The sequence below is a fragment of the Arachis stenosperma genome, chromosome 3 (genome assembly GCF_014773155.1).
Source record: "Arachis stenosperma cultivar V10309 chromosome 3, arast.V10309.gnm1.PFL2, whole genome shotgun sequence".
Taxonomy (NCBI): domain Eukaryota; kingdom Viridiplantae; phylum Streptophyta; class Magnoliopsida; order Fabales; family Fabaceae; genus Arachis; species Arachis stenosperma.
In genome coordinates, this window is record NC_080379.1 from 60,450,426 (window position 1) to 60,465,076 (window position 14,651).

The window sequence follows — 14,651 nt, forward strand, 5'->3', positions numbered from 1 at the left end:
CTCGCAAACGTGGTCCTGGTAAAAAAGCCCAACGGAAAATGGAGGATGTGCGTCGATTACACGGATCTCAACAAAGCCTGCCCCAAAGACCCATATCCACTACCAAACATCGACGCCTTAGTCGACACAGCCTCAGGCTACAGATATCTCTCCTTCATGGATGCATACTCGGGATACAATCAAATCCCGATGTACGGACCCGACCAAGAAAAGACCTCGTTCATAACCCCAAGGGCAAACTACTGCTACGTAGTAATGCCCTTCGGGCTGAAGAACGCTGGGGCAACCTACCAGAGGCTAATGAACAAAGTATTCTCAGAGCACATCGGGCTACAGCTAGAAGTGTACGTCGACGATATACTGGTAAAGACACAAGAAGACAGAAACTTGGTTCCCGACCTCACAAGTGTCTTCGGCACCCTCAGGAAACACAACATGAGACTTAACCCGACCAAGTGCACCTTCGCCGCAGAAGCCGGAAAGTTCTTAGGCTTCATGCTGACTCAAAGAGGCATCGAAGCAAACCCGGACAAATGCCAAGCGATACTCAAAATGAAGAGCCCGACGTGTGTCAAAGAAGTACAACAACTAAATGGAAGGCTAGCCGCCCTATCAAGATTCTTGGCAGGATCAGCGATAAAATCACTACCTCTCTACTCACTCCTAAAGAAAGGGAAACCCTTCTCATGGACCCCGGAGTGCGAAAAAGCCTTCCAAGAATTCAAGGAATTCCTCGGGCAGCCACCAATCCTAACCCGACCTTTAAAAGGGGAAGAGCTCGTATTATACCTCTCGGTCGGACATCGGGCAGTTGCTTCAGCATTAATACGAGAAAATGACCAAGGACAACACCCCATATACTTCGTAAGCAAGGCACTACAAGGGGCCGAATTAAACTATCAGAAAATAGAGAAATTCGCCTACGCCCTAGTATTCACGGCTCGGAGGCTCCGTCCCTACTTTCAAGCCCACACCATCAAAGTCCGGACGAACCAACCCATGAGACACATCCTACAAAAAACAGACATGGCAGGACGAATCCTACAATGGGCGGTGGAACTGTCCGAGTTCGACCTCCACTATGAAGCCCGGACTGCCATAAAATCTCAATATCTAGCCGACTTCATCGCAGAATATACTGAGACCCCGGGAACCCCACTCTCGTGGAATCTGTATGTCGACGGGTCCTCAAACAAAACAGGAAGCGGAGCCGGTGTTATACTCGAAAGCGACCAAGGAACACGGATAGAGCTATCCTTAAAATTCGAGTTCCAGGCTTCAAACAACCAAGCCGAATACGAGGCCCTACTAGCAGGACTAAAGCTAGCCGAAGAGGTCGGAGCCCAGAGAATCACGATCTTCAGCGACTCCCAGGTCGTCACATCACAAGTAAATGGAAGTTACCAGGCCAAAGACCCTACTATGAAAAAATACCTGGACCAAACACAGGCACAATTACGACACTTCCCGGAAATACAAATCCAACACATACCTCGGGAACAAAATGCCCGGGCAGACGCCCTCTCGAAGCTCGCTAGCACCAAGCCCGGAGGCAACAACAGAAGTCTTCTCCAAGAAACCCTACAATCTCCCTCCGTGCTAAGAGAGGAAGAAACGTTAAATATATCCAACCAACAGCAAGGATGGATGACCCCCATACTCAACTACCTGAAGTCAGGAACTCTCCCCATAGAAAGAAAAGAAGCTAAAAGGCTTACAAAGGACGCCCAGAATTATACGCTAATTCACGACGTATTATACAGAAGAGGATTCTCAAACCCCCTCCTTAGGTGCGTTCCGACCTCAGAAACAAAGGGCGTCCTCGAAGAAGTCCACGAAGGCATGTGTGGGAACCATCTCGGAGCTCGGGCACTATCCAAGAAAGTAGTCAGGGCCGGGTTCCACTGGCCGACCTTACAAAGAGACGCAACAGAGTTTGTGAAAATATGCCCCCCTGCCAAAAACACGCCAATTTTCACAAGGCGCCGCCCGAAGACCTTATCAGCATCACTGCGCCATGGCCCTTCGCAAAATGGGGACTCGACCTACTCGGCCCGTTTCCACAAGGACCGGGGCAAGTCAAATACCTCATAGTAGGGGTCGACTACTTCACAAAGTGGATCGAAGCCGAACCCTTAGCCACTATTACGGCTCAGAAAAGCCGTAAATTCCTATACAAAAACATCGTCACGAGGTTCGGAGTCCCCTACTCCATCACAACAGACAATGGAACACAGTTCACGGACACAAGTTTTCAGAACTTGGTGGCCGAACTAAAAATCAAACAGCAATTCACATCGGTCGAGCACCCACAAGCCAATGGACAAGCAGAGGCTGCAAATAAAGTCATCTTGGCCGGGTTAAAGCGAAGACTCCAAGAGGCCAAAGGGGCGTGGGCCGACGAACTCCCCCAGGTACTATGGGCATATCGGACAACCCCGCACTCTACAACGGGAGAATCCCCATTCCGGCTAGCTTACGGGATGGAGGCAATGATTCCTATCGAAATAGATGAAGGGTCGCCCAGAGTCATCTTCTACAACGAAAGAGGCAACCCACAGGCACAAAGGGAAGAACTCGACCTCCTCCCCGAGGTCCGAGAAAGAGCCCGAATCCGAGAAGAAGCCTTAAAACGGCGAACGGCCCTCAGATACAATCAAAAGGTAATAAAGCGAAGCTTCTCCAGTCACGACCTGATTCTAATCCGAAATGACATCGGAACACAAAAGTCGGGAGAAGGAAAGCTAGCCGCAAATGGGAAAGGGCCCTACAAGGTAACAGAAGTCTTAGGGACAGGCTACTACAGAATATCCGACCTAGAAGGCAATGAGCTGCCCAGGACCTGGCACGCCTGTAATCTAAGACGGTACTACAGCTAGAAAAACTTAACCCGAGGTGTACTCTTTTTCCCTACAAGGGTTTTTTAATGAGACACCCGGTTAAGTAGGATACCCGACCTAAAGGGTAAACACTTTTATTCTTTCTTTTTAATACTAATCAAATTTCTCTATTTTCTCTTCCTCATGATGAAGCAAATCCTAGAAAGTACCCCACCAAGGCGCATTAATTTATGCTCGGCAAAACGCAAAAAATCATTTGCCAAGAGACCATACAAGGTCGGCAAAGATAAAGCGACGAGGTTCAAATTAATGTGAGAAGTTATAAAGTAACTCTGAAATGGCTCGAAAAGCCAAATAAAAAAGAGGTTACAAAAATAACTTAAAAAGGCCGACCAAACGACGAAGTCGGACCCAACAAAAAGTTATAAAGTAACTCTAAAATGGCTCAAAAAGCCAAATAAAAAGAGATTACAGAAATAACTCAAAAGGACCGACCAACGACAAAGTCGGACCTAACAAAAAGGAGGTACTCGAGCACCCGATGTCCGAGAAAAAGCTCGGCCCAAGAAAGAAGCCTTAAAACGGCAAGAACCAGGATTTCGAAAAACGCTTACTAAAAAGTTGCTTTACAAAAAGCAACTAAAAAGTACAAGCGAAAAGAACGAAATCGAAAGAAGTTTCAAAACGCTAGCTAAAAAGTTGTTACCCGAAAAACAACTAAAAAGCACGAAAGCGGAAACATAAAGTCAAAACGCTAGCTAAAAAGTTGTTAATCGAAAACAACTAAAAAGCACAAAAGCGAAAACAAGAAGTCAAAACGCTAGCTAAAAAGTTGTTATCCGAAAACGACTAAAAAGCACAAAAGCAGAAACAAAAAGTCAAGCGCGAACAAAAAACACCACATAATAAAGTTACTACAAGTAGCTAAATAAAACAAAAGGTGTCCAAAGCGTTCAACAGAAACCATCCAAAAACAGAAGAGCCCACAGGTCGGGCAAAGCACCAAGAAGTACAAGATTACAGAGGATCGAGGCCCTTTCCGGACTCCACATCGACAGCAGGCTGAAACATAGATATCGGGACTGCATCGACGGCAACGTCATCCCGGTTTGAAACCTCCACACCAGATCTATCCTCAGCCAAAGGTGAAGTCGGGTTCACAACCGGAACCTCGGGGTCGGACACCGGAGCCTTGTGGTCGGACACCGGAACCTCATCCTCGGCAGGAGCAGGAACAATCTTTCCCTCCACAACAATGTTTTCCGTACTGAATAAGCTCAGATCCAGGTCGGGAGCAAGAACCCGGACCTGATCCCTCAAATTCACAAACATAGCATCCATACCCTTGGCCACATTATCTTCCAGCTCGTAAAAATCATCCCGAGCAGACTGCAACTTCTCCTTCGTCTCCACAAGCTCGGCATACAGCTTAGTATAGTTCTCCGTCGCCACCCTCGCCATCTCCTCAGATGTCTTCGCCGCCGCCACAGCCGCGGTGGCCCTAGTTTTCTCTTCCTCCAAAGAGGCCTCCAGCTCAGTAATCCTGGCAGCCTTCAGTTGACTAATCTTATCAAGCTCAGACCGTGCCTTCTCAAGTCGGGAGCTGGTCGCCCCAAGGGGAGCTCTCTTGAACTCCCGAGCAATAGCGGCATGAAGACTAGCCATCCGAACACAGCTCCGCGCCATATATTGAAAGTGATGCTCCATAGACGCATCATCAGTAGAAATAAAAGTCTGGGGGAGAATGTGCTGCTCAATCCAACCAAGAGCGTCAAAATCCTTATCATTGAAACCGGCAAGCTCTTGAGAGGTCTTCTGTTTCTTGGGGGGAGGACCCGAGGTCGAAGACGGGGAAAGGTGACCGGGTCCGGAGGTCGGAGGATCTTGAGTTATAGCTCGGAACTGAGGAGTCGGAATGGTCTTCGACCGAGTCTGAACACCCACGGTAGTCTTCTGCGGAGAAGATCGGGCAGAAGCCTCAGCCTCGATATTCCGAGCAGCCGCAGACTTCTTCGACCGACGAAGGAACTTCATGGAATCAGCCTGAGAAGACATCTCTGCAGAAACAAAAGAAAGGGATTATCACAACAGAAAAACCTCCAAAACGAAGCCGAAATACTAAGATCTCAAAGAGGTCGGGAACTACCTAACTCGGAACGGAGAAGGCTTGGATCTCCCAACATTTTCTTCGTATCCAAGTGAGGTGCCCGACCCCATAAACTGCTCACCACACCCACAAAAGCCTGCTCCACCTCATCTAGACTCTCAAAAGTATACTTAACCGACACTACATTCTCCTGCCAACAAAGAGGAAAAGAAGGCTCCCCACTCTCATCTAGAAAGAAAGGTCGGACATCTCCAGCAGCCCGGACCTTGAAATAGTAGTTCTTGAAATCATGAAACGACTCATCATACAAGGTACAAAACTTCTTTCCCTGGTTAGCCCTAAAAGAGACCCAAGACACCTTCCCAGCACCCGACCCCGGCTTCGTCAACACGAACAGATAGGAAAAAAGAGAAACAGAAGGGGAGACGCCCAAAAACTGACACAAAAGTTGAAACAACTTTAAAAACGCCCAAGAATTTGGATGGAGTTGCGTAGGGGCAAGGTTACAAGACCAAAGGACCTCGGACTCCAAGTCGGTAAAAGGAAGTCGTACACCCAGCTTAGAGAAAAAACAATCGTAAGCATAAAAGAATAGCCTCTCGGAACTTTCTAAAGGCGGGAAGCACACTCTCTCCTCGGACTCCGGGGCTACTAGCTCATAATCTCGCTCAGACTCCCTGTTCTCACAAATACTACACTCCCTACGGAACCTAACTAGATACTCAGAATCTACAACAGAAGGGACCCTTAGAGGAACAGGATCTACCCAACCAAGACCACTCGGAATCTTGGTCGACATTGCTTGAAACACCTTTCGAGACATAAAAATCTTGCCTACAAAGAAGAATACAACAGCAAGCCAAAAATCACATAATAGGCAGACAGCAAAAAACCCATTCAGCAGAAGCAAGAAAACAAAAGTTCTTTTAGAAGAGAAATGCAGTAACCCGAAAACAAAGTACCAAGAGAAAAGAGCCCCCCCCACATACAAACAACCAAAGCAATGGCGGCGCCTCTCTTCAGGGCAACCCCAGCATAGAAGAAAAAGAAACAAAAGCATATGTGCACAGCGAAAGTAAAGACGAGAAACAAACCTGGAAGAAAGGAAGAAGACGACGAGCTCCGATGCAAGAAGAACAGAGAGAAAGAAGGAAGATGCTCGAAAGAGAGGTGGCGAAAAACCCAGAAAAAGGGAAAGGGAACAGAATAAACAAAGAAAATGAGGAAAGGGGCAAATAAATAATGCCTTCGCAGAGCCCGAACGGAAATCGAGGAGAAACGGTAAAAAGCAATAAATGCTGAAACGGCCATTTTCAAAATTTTGAAAAAACGACTATGCCCGAGCTCGACCTCTTAAAAGGACGAACTCGGACAGGGGCACTGTTCATACCCTGACCGAGCTCTCCAAACTCGGGAAGTTCGCAGAAGGTCCGACCTCGTCCCAAAGGCCCACGCCTGAGGTTGGACCTCGGACAAATAAAGAAGAAGGCCCAAAACGAAGGAACATAGCCCAATCTAAAGGCGGCTAAAGCCCAGAAAGATAAAGGCGGTTCCCTTGAAGATAAGATGATCTCACTTAAAGATAAGATAAGATAACTAACTTATCCTATCCACAGGAGGCCACATCTCACCATTATAAATACACTGGAGCACCCAGGTATAACTCATACTCTGATTCTACATAAAACCTGTTTAATACCCATGCTAACTTAAGCATCGGAGTGTCATTGCAGGTACAACCCCCCGCCGCTCAGCACACCAAGCTCGGGTCACGGAACCCCTACCTCGGGTCTTGCCAGACGACCGAGCTACACGTTTCAGGTAACCCTCGGAACAGATAGTATAGTTCCCAACCAACTAACAATACTCAAATCAAATTTAAAATTGTTTGGTTGTCACAAGTACAAACCCCAATGAAAATTAACCAAAGTATTCAAACCTCGGGTCGTCTCACTAGGAATTGCAATGAAGTGATCAATTATTGGCTATGAAGAACAAGGGGGTTTGATTTTCAATTGGCTTGAAAATATAAAAGCAAGAAGCTAAATAATAATAATTAATAAAAGAAGGAAAAGAAATTTTGGCTAGGCATAGGTAATTAAGATCACCATCCTTGTCTACAAACCATATATTGACAATTATGAGGGACCAACCCATTAAGTCTACTCTTATGCTTGAAGTAAGTATAATGTCTACCTCAACGCATTAAGTACGTCAAATAGGCTTGATCAACATCAATCCATAAGTCCTAACCTAGCTACTAATTAACTTAGTAATAGGCTAGAGTCAATGGTTATCAAATTGACCACTAAGGGTTCTCAAATCACCAATTCAATGAGACCCAATAACTCAAGGTCACTCAATTCTATTTACCTAGTGTTCTGAGGTTTACCTGAAACTAAAGGTCGATCTCGGACAAGATCTTCTGTGGTGGCTGGAGCTGTCGTGTCCAACTTGTTGGACTTAGTGGTGCCGCTGATCCTTCATCACCAGAGGCTGGTGGTACCTGCAAGAGACTCTGATGCTTAAGTTAGCACGGGCTTTAAGTAGGTTTTTTGTAGAATTAGAGTATGAGTTATACCTGGGTGCTCAAGTGTATTTATAGTAGTGTGGAGTGATCTTCCTTGGAGATAACATAGTTATCTTATATTATCTTTGAGTGAAGTAATCTTATCTCTTTAGGGGAACCGCCTTATCTTTTCTAGGCTCTTACCGCCTTTAGATTGGGTTGTGTTCCTTTGTTTGGGCCTGTTTGGGCTCCTATGGCAATTTGGCCGAACTCTTTGTGAAGAGGTCGGTGACGACCCAACCAGAAGAGGTCGGTCACTTGTGTCTTTAGCCAGCCCGGGTCGCATAATTCTACCCAGGGTATAAATAGTGCCCCTGCTTGAGCTTGGTCCTTCCTTTGAGGTCGTGTCTTTTTAGACTTCAACCTCTTTTATGGAGGTTGAGCTCGAGCATTTTGCCTTAAGTCAATCTCTGGTATGACTCTTGCTGGGACTTTGAATGTGGTGCGTTTTCTTTTTTTCTTTAATTGCAGCGTGCGTTTGTGCTTTTTCTTGGGAATGTGCGAGGGTTAAAATTCATTAACTCCCCTTTTGCCGTTTCCCCCTTTTACATCTTTTTTGAATTTTCACAAGACTTTCTTTCCGTTTCTTCTTCTCCCTTCTCTTTCGCCCTTTCCTGCATCGTTTCACTGAAGTGCTTCATTTCTTCTGTTTCTTCTCACGCTTTGGAGCTTTTCTCTCATCTTTGGTTCGGGAGTGTTCGCCGGTGCAGATTTCAATCATTGCTTCCTCACGAATGCTTGCTTTTTCTTTACAGGTTGGTAACTCTTCCTCCTCTCTCTCTCTTTTCGATGATTTGGTATTTGCATGTCTGAAATTTTGGTTCTCACCGAATGTTAGAAAGCTTGATCCTTTTTGCCAAAGACTATATTTTTCATTTTTGATTTAATGCTGCGATCCCTTTTACCTGCTTCTGTTTGAGGAAAATGCGTTCTTTTTGGTATTTTGGCTTTTCGTAGGGTTTTCTGCATAGTTTTTGTCTGAACTTGTTTGGTAGGGAAGGCTGTTTGCTTCGATAATGAACTGTGGGTGGGAAAAGGTCGTAGCTTTTTGATGTTTTTAGCGTGGTCTATGATGATTTTTGCTGTTTTGTGTGGGGGTGTCTTTACCAAAGAAGAATTGTGTTTGTTTGAGAAATGTTTAGGGCATGGATTTGTCAATTTCCTTCTTTTCGGGTTCTTGCCTTGTTATTGCCTCCAAAGGGTTCCCCTAGACTTTAGTGCGAGTCCTGGGGTTTCCCTTTTACTGTCGTGTGTAATTCTTGATGTTCATATGTTTTTGTTCGAGTTGTTTGGTAGTAACCCAATTTTCTTTTTCTTACTGTAGGAATAGTTGACCCATGTCCTCTCACAAGAACATTGTTGAGATGTCTACTAAGATCCCAGATGGCATGTCTGACTGGTTGGACTCCATTGTCTTGATGTGTGTTAGTGTGGTTGACCCTGAGTATTGTGTGTGACTTAGGAGGAACCATAGGATTTGTAGTAGTAGGGACCAGGAGAAAAATTATGAGTTGGTGTCACCTGACCCTCAGGTGAGGGTTAGTTTTCCTCCTTTGACTTAAGGAGAACGCCCCTTGATGCTGCATAAACTTGTTATGCTACGATTTTAGGAAATTGCACGAACGGCAAAATTCCTTCCGGCAAGTGCACCGGTTATCGTCAAGTAAAAACTCACAATAGAGTGAGGTCGAATCCCACAAGGATTGGTTGAATGAGCAATTCGAATTAGAAGTTTGGTTAGTTGAGCGGAATCAAGAATTGGATGTGAATTGCATAAAGTAAATTTGGCGGGAAATGTAAATTGCAAGGAATGGAAATGACAGAATCTTAAATTGCAAGAATGAAAGTGCGAGAAATTAAATTGCTGAAATTAAAAGGGAATTGGGGTGATTGCATGAATTGAAAGTGCAGAATGTAAATAGAAGGTGTAGATCGGAAATGGGGAGTTCATTGGGGTTAGGAGATATTGAAATCTCCGAATCAAAATGTTTCATCTCTTCCTCAACCAATGCATTCATTGTATTTTGCTTGGCGATCTTATATGATTGGATCCCAATTCCTTGGCTCACCAATTCTCTCTAAAAACAAACAAATTCCCAATCCCTTGGTTTAAATGTTCATAAGAAGAGATGTAGCTTGATCACTGATTATACCACACAATTTCATGGACCACAATTTGGTAGGATTACATGTCACAATATCCATCCAAACCCCAATCCAATTCACTGTGAGAAAGCTTCTCTAGCATGAATCCTCCATTCCTTTCCCAAGGTTCCGAAGGATTCCAATTATGGGTAATTTCTTTCCCAAGACAATTACCCAATGGAATTAGATCGAGAAGCTTTCTAACAAAATTCAAGAGAAAAGATTGAAGAAGAAGATAAAACTATTATTGATTCATTGAATTACAATAGAGCTCCCTAACCCAATGAAAGGGGTTTAGTGAGTCATAGCTCAGAATTCAATTACACAATATGAAAAGTTCTAAAGTGTCAAAAGGTCCAAAGATGTCAAAAAGTGTCCACTAACTTAAATTCTATCCTATTTATACACTTTCTAAATTGAGCTTCTGTTGTATTCCTTGGGCTTTGAGGCCTTTCCTTGAATTCCTTTTGCTTTGGGTTTATGGTCCATAATCCTGATGAGGCTGTGATTCAAATCTGTAACATTTATTGAGCAAACTTAGTGATAAACAAGTAATGACACAAGACTCAACAAATGGATGCTCCAGACTCATCAATTCTTCAAGCCCAATCCCATAAACCATGATATTCAATTGGGTTTCATGCCATAATAAGTTTAAGTTAGAATTTGTGCTCAATTGCTAACTTAAACTTCAATATATTTGGCCCAGAAACCTTTTCAAATGGTGGTGTTTAAGTTGAAGTTTAAGTTTCAGTTTAAGGTCAAACTAAAACTTAAATGTGGAATTGGAAGAAAACACCCAGGAGAGTGAATATATCGAACACGTTTAACCTCCAGTTTGAGGTTAAACTGGAGGTTAAACTTGGAAATGAAGAAAGCAACCCCTGGAGGCATATTGGGTCGAGCACGTTTAACCTCCAGTTTGAGGTCAAACTGGAGGTTAAACTTGGAAATGAAAAACACACCCTGGAGGCAAAAACTATCGAACACGTTTAACCTCCAGTTTGAGGTCAAACTGGAGGTTAAACTTGGAAATGAAGAACACACTATAGAACACGTTTAACCTCCCTTTCTTGAGTCGTCACTTTGTTCTCTTGTCAACCTTGCCAATTTGATGCCAAATATAGACTATTATACCTCGTTGGAAAGCTATGGATGTCAGCTTTCTAACGCAACTGGAATCACCTCAATTGGATCTCTATAGCTCACGTTATACTCCAAGGAAGGTGAAGAGGTCAGCTGGCCTGATTGCATGTTGGTACTATGCTCTTCTATGCACATTACGGGGCTGTTTTCTCCCTCAATTTTTAGTATCCACCATGCATGCCATATATGCTTGGAAAGCTCTAGATGTCTTCTTTCCAATGCATTTTGAATCACCTCTTTTGGAGTTTTGTAGCTCAAGTTATTTACGTTTGAAGAAGGCATGGTCAAGCTGTTCCATATAACACGTTTAAGCTCCAGTTTGAGGTCAAACTGGAGGTTAAACTTGGAAATGCTCCTGGTGCCTTTCTTACTTCTGGCGTTTAACCTCCAGTTTGAGGTCAAACTGGAGGTTAAACGTGGAATGCTTCTTGGTGAGAAAAGAAAGTGTCGAACACGTTTAACCTCCAGTTTGAGGTTAAACTAGAGGTTAAACGTGGAAATGCTTTTGTGCCTCCCTTAGTTCAATTCTCATTCTGGCGTTTAACCTCCAGTTTGAGGTCAAACTGGAGGTTAAACGTGGAATGCTTCTTAGTGCCCTCTCTCATTCTGGCGTTTAACTTCCAGTTTGAGGTCAAACTGGAGGTTAAACGCCAGTTACAGCATTTCCTCTCTTCTCATGATTTTGGCGTTTAAGCTCCAGTTTAGGCTTAAACTGGAGCTTAAACGTCCCATTTGAATTTCAAGCTTCCTTTATTGATTTTGTTGCTTCCTTGCCTAGCCTCTCTTCCCTGAAATCATCCAAACAATTGCATCAAAGTCTTGCAAAATTTCATGAGAATTCATCCATTCATAGCATTCAAGTATTATTACTAAAAACTCATGGAATTTGCATCAAAATCATAATGTTTTGGATAGTTCATTGCTTTGTTGTTCATTTAACCATTCTTGGTTACTTTAAGCTCAAGAAAATGCATAAAACAACTAAAACTAACAGAAAAATGCTAGTGAAACTAGCCTAAGATGCCTTGGCATCACAACACCAAACTTAATACTTGCTTGTCCCTAAGCAAGTCCTGAGATATTTGAGAAGAAAGTATGAAACAGAAGCAATTACATTGGCTTTATTAGCAAGCATTTGAAGTTCAATCAGAAGGGTTTTATGCAGAAAGTTGCAGCATCACTTTTTCATTCTTATCAGGTAGGATTATCACTTTTTATTGCATCCATCAAACACTGCTATGGCCTCTTGTTATTCTTATGTCCTTGGCACTTTTTCTTTCTTTGTTTTTCTTTTTCTTAGAGCTCCTTTGCTCCTTGTTTGCTTAGTGTCATGTGTTGCACAAGCCTTTGGCATTTTCTTTTTCTTATCAGTGCAGTACACATATCCACTACAGGCATTTTAGTTCACATTTCTTTTTGAGACAGTGGTGCCCAGCACCTCTTTGTGTAACTAAATGTTTTGTAGCTAGGTTGCTCTTGATAATGGACTTTTGGTTGATAATCCCGGGTTAGTTAACCCAAGTTACCAAGTGTTGAAACACTCCACAGAACCTATTCATCCAAGCAGATCCTAGTACATAAACACCACAGGCATATGTCTCAGAAGTTCAAACCATTGGTGCCTAGCTTATTTTTTTCAAATTCTTTTGCTTTTTTTGTTGCCCCTTTTCAGTGGCTTTTTCTTCTTCTTTTTCTTTCTTTTTCATGGCCAAAGACATTTATTAATCAAGATCCATAGACAGTATTCAACTTCTACACAAAAAATGATAATTCTACACTCAATTTCCAGTGAGCTGACTAAACAATCAAGCATGCATACCACCACTTAATTCTACTTGATTTGTCACTAATTGAGCCAAGTTACTTTTGTTCAAACTTTTCTTTTAATTTTTGGAAACAGGACAAGCATGGCAAGCATTTGTTTAAGAAGGTGGAGTTATATCCAAACATCTAGGCATTCACTTTATTCAAAGCAGTAAACAGACAAACATACTAAAAACTTCACATTCCAGAAAGATTCAACAATTTCAGTTTAAACCAGAACAAGCATGCTTTTGTTTGCCTTTTAAAGAAAGGTCAAGGAACAACACCACCTTGTGAAATTTCTTGTTTTCTCTTTGTTGCCAAGAAACAATTTGATTTCTCCTTCTTCTACTAGTTGTTGCATCATGTTCTTTCTAAGATCCTTGTTTCCCTTCCTGCAAAGAGTGATGAAGTTGCTTGTTTCTCAAGCACTTGAATGGTTAGCTCACTATATATGGGCAAGTGTCTGAGTCTTAAGTTGGTGTGTGAACACCAAACTTAGTCTCCTACTTACTCCTCTGCTCTTTGAATCCTTGAATTCTCTTTGGAATGAAGTTGCTGCTAAGGATTTTAAGCATTTCTGTGATTGCTTAGAATGGTTGTTCCTTTCATATAATTCAAAGGTTGTTGTGTTCAGTTAATCTGTATGGTGGAACACCAAACTTAGAGTCACACATTCCCCTTTGAATTATTGATCCACAAATTCATTGTTTGGTGTGAAACACCAAACTTAATTCCTTGCAATGCACAGAAACTACTTCACCTTTTTATTGAAACAAATAAAAGAAACAGTAAAGGAGTATTACCTCAGGTTGGGTTGCCTCCCAACAAGCGCTTCTTTAACGTCACTAGCTTGACGGTTGTCCCTTGTTAGGGTGGATTGTAGTGCTTGATGTCCTCTCCTCTCACTATGGAAACATCCCCATTTGATTCCTTCATGATTTCCAAATGTTCCATAGAAAAAACCTTCCTGATTGTGAACACTTGAGGGAGCTGAGAAGGGATGGGTTTGAGGCCAGGTGGAATTGGCAAATAATGACTTAGTATCACTTTATCTCCCGGAGAGAAACCTTCAGTGGGAATTTTCTTGTTTCTCCACCCTCTTGGTAATTTCCTTACAATTCTTCCTTCTCTCTTAAGGATTTCGTCATTGACCCTTATGCTAGGAGGGCCCTTTTGACCTGTTTCTATTGACTCTTGTGGCTTTAGCTCTTGCACTTCTTGTTTGCCTGCAAGGGATTGTTTTAGAGTTTCAGCTGCTGAATTGCCTTCCTCCAAACACAAATTGCTATAATCTTCCTTAGGCTTTTCAGGTTCTGGTTCAGGCTCAGATGCAGGTTTGAAAACATGGAAAATGAGCTGTTCATCCTATATTCTCAAAATTAGCTCTCCTTGTTCTACATCTATGAGTGCTCTCGCAGTGGCTAGAAATGGCCTTCCCAAAATGATAGGGTGTAGGTAGCTTTCCTCCATGTCCAAAATGACAAAGTCTGTGGGGAAAAAATAATTTCCCACTTTCACAAGCACGTTATCAACTACCCCTTCAGCTTGCTTTTGAGTTTTGTCAGCCAATTGTATGATCACATCAGTGGATCTCACCTCATTCAGTTCTAGCCTCCTCATAAGAGTCAGAGGCATCACATTTATGCTAGCTCCTAAATCACAGAATCCTCTGTCAATTTTTGTTTCCCCTATGATGCAGGGGATATGAAAACTTCCTGGGTCTGTTTTCTTAGAGACCATATCCTTCTTGATGATTGCACTGCATTCCTTGTTCATTACTACAGTTTGTCCTCCCTTCAAAAATCTTTTCTTACTCAGCAATTCCTTCAAATACTTGATATGTGTAGGCATCTGCTGGAGGATATCAAGAAAGGGAATATTGATATGGAGAGACTTAAATGTCTCTAGGAACCTTGAATATGTTTTCCCTTTTTCACCTCCTCCTAACCTTTGAGGAAATGGTGCTTTTGGTTGGTATATTTCCAGCGTGCCTTCCTTTTGCATATCTTTAGCTTGCTCTGTTTCACTTTCCTGCTTA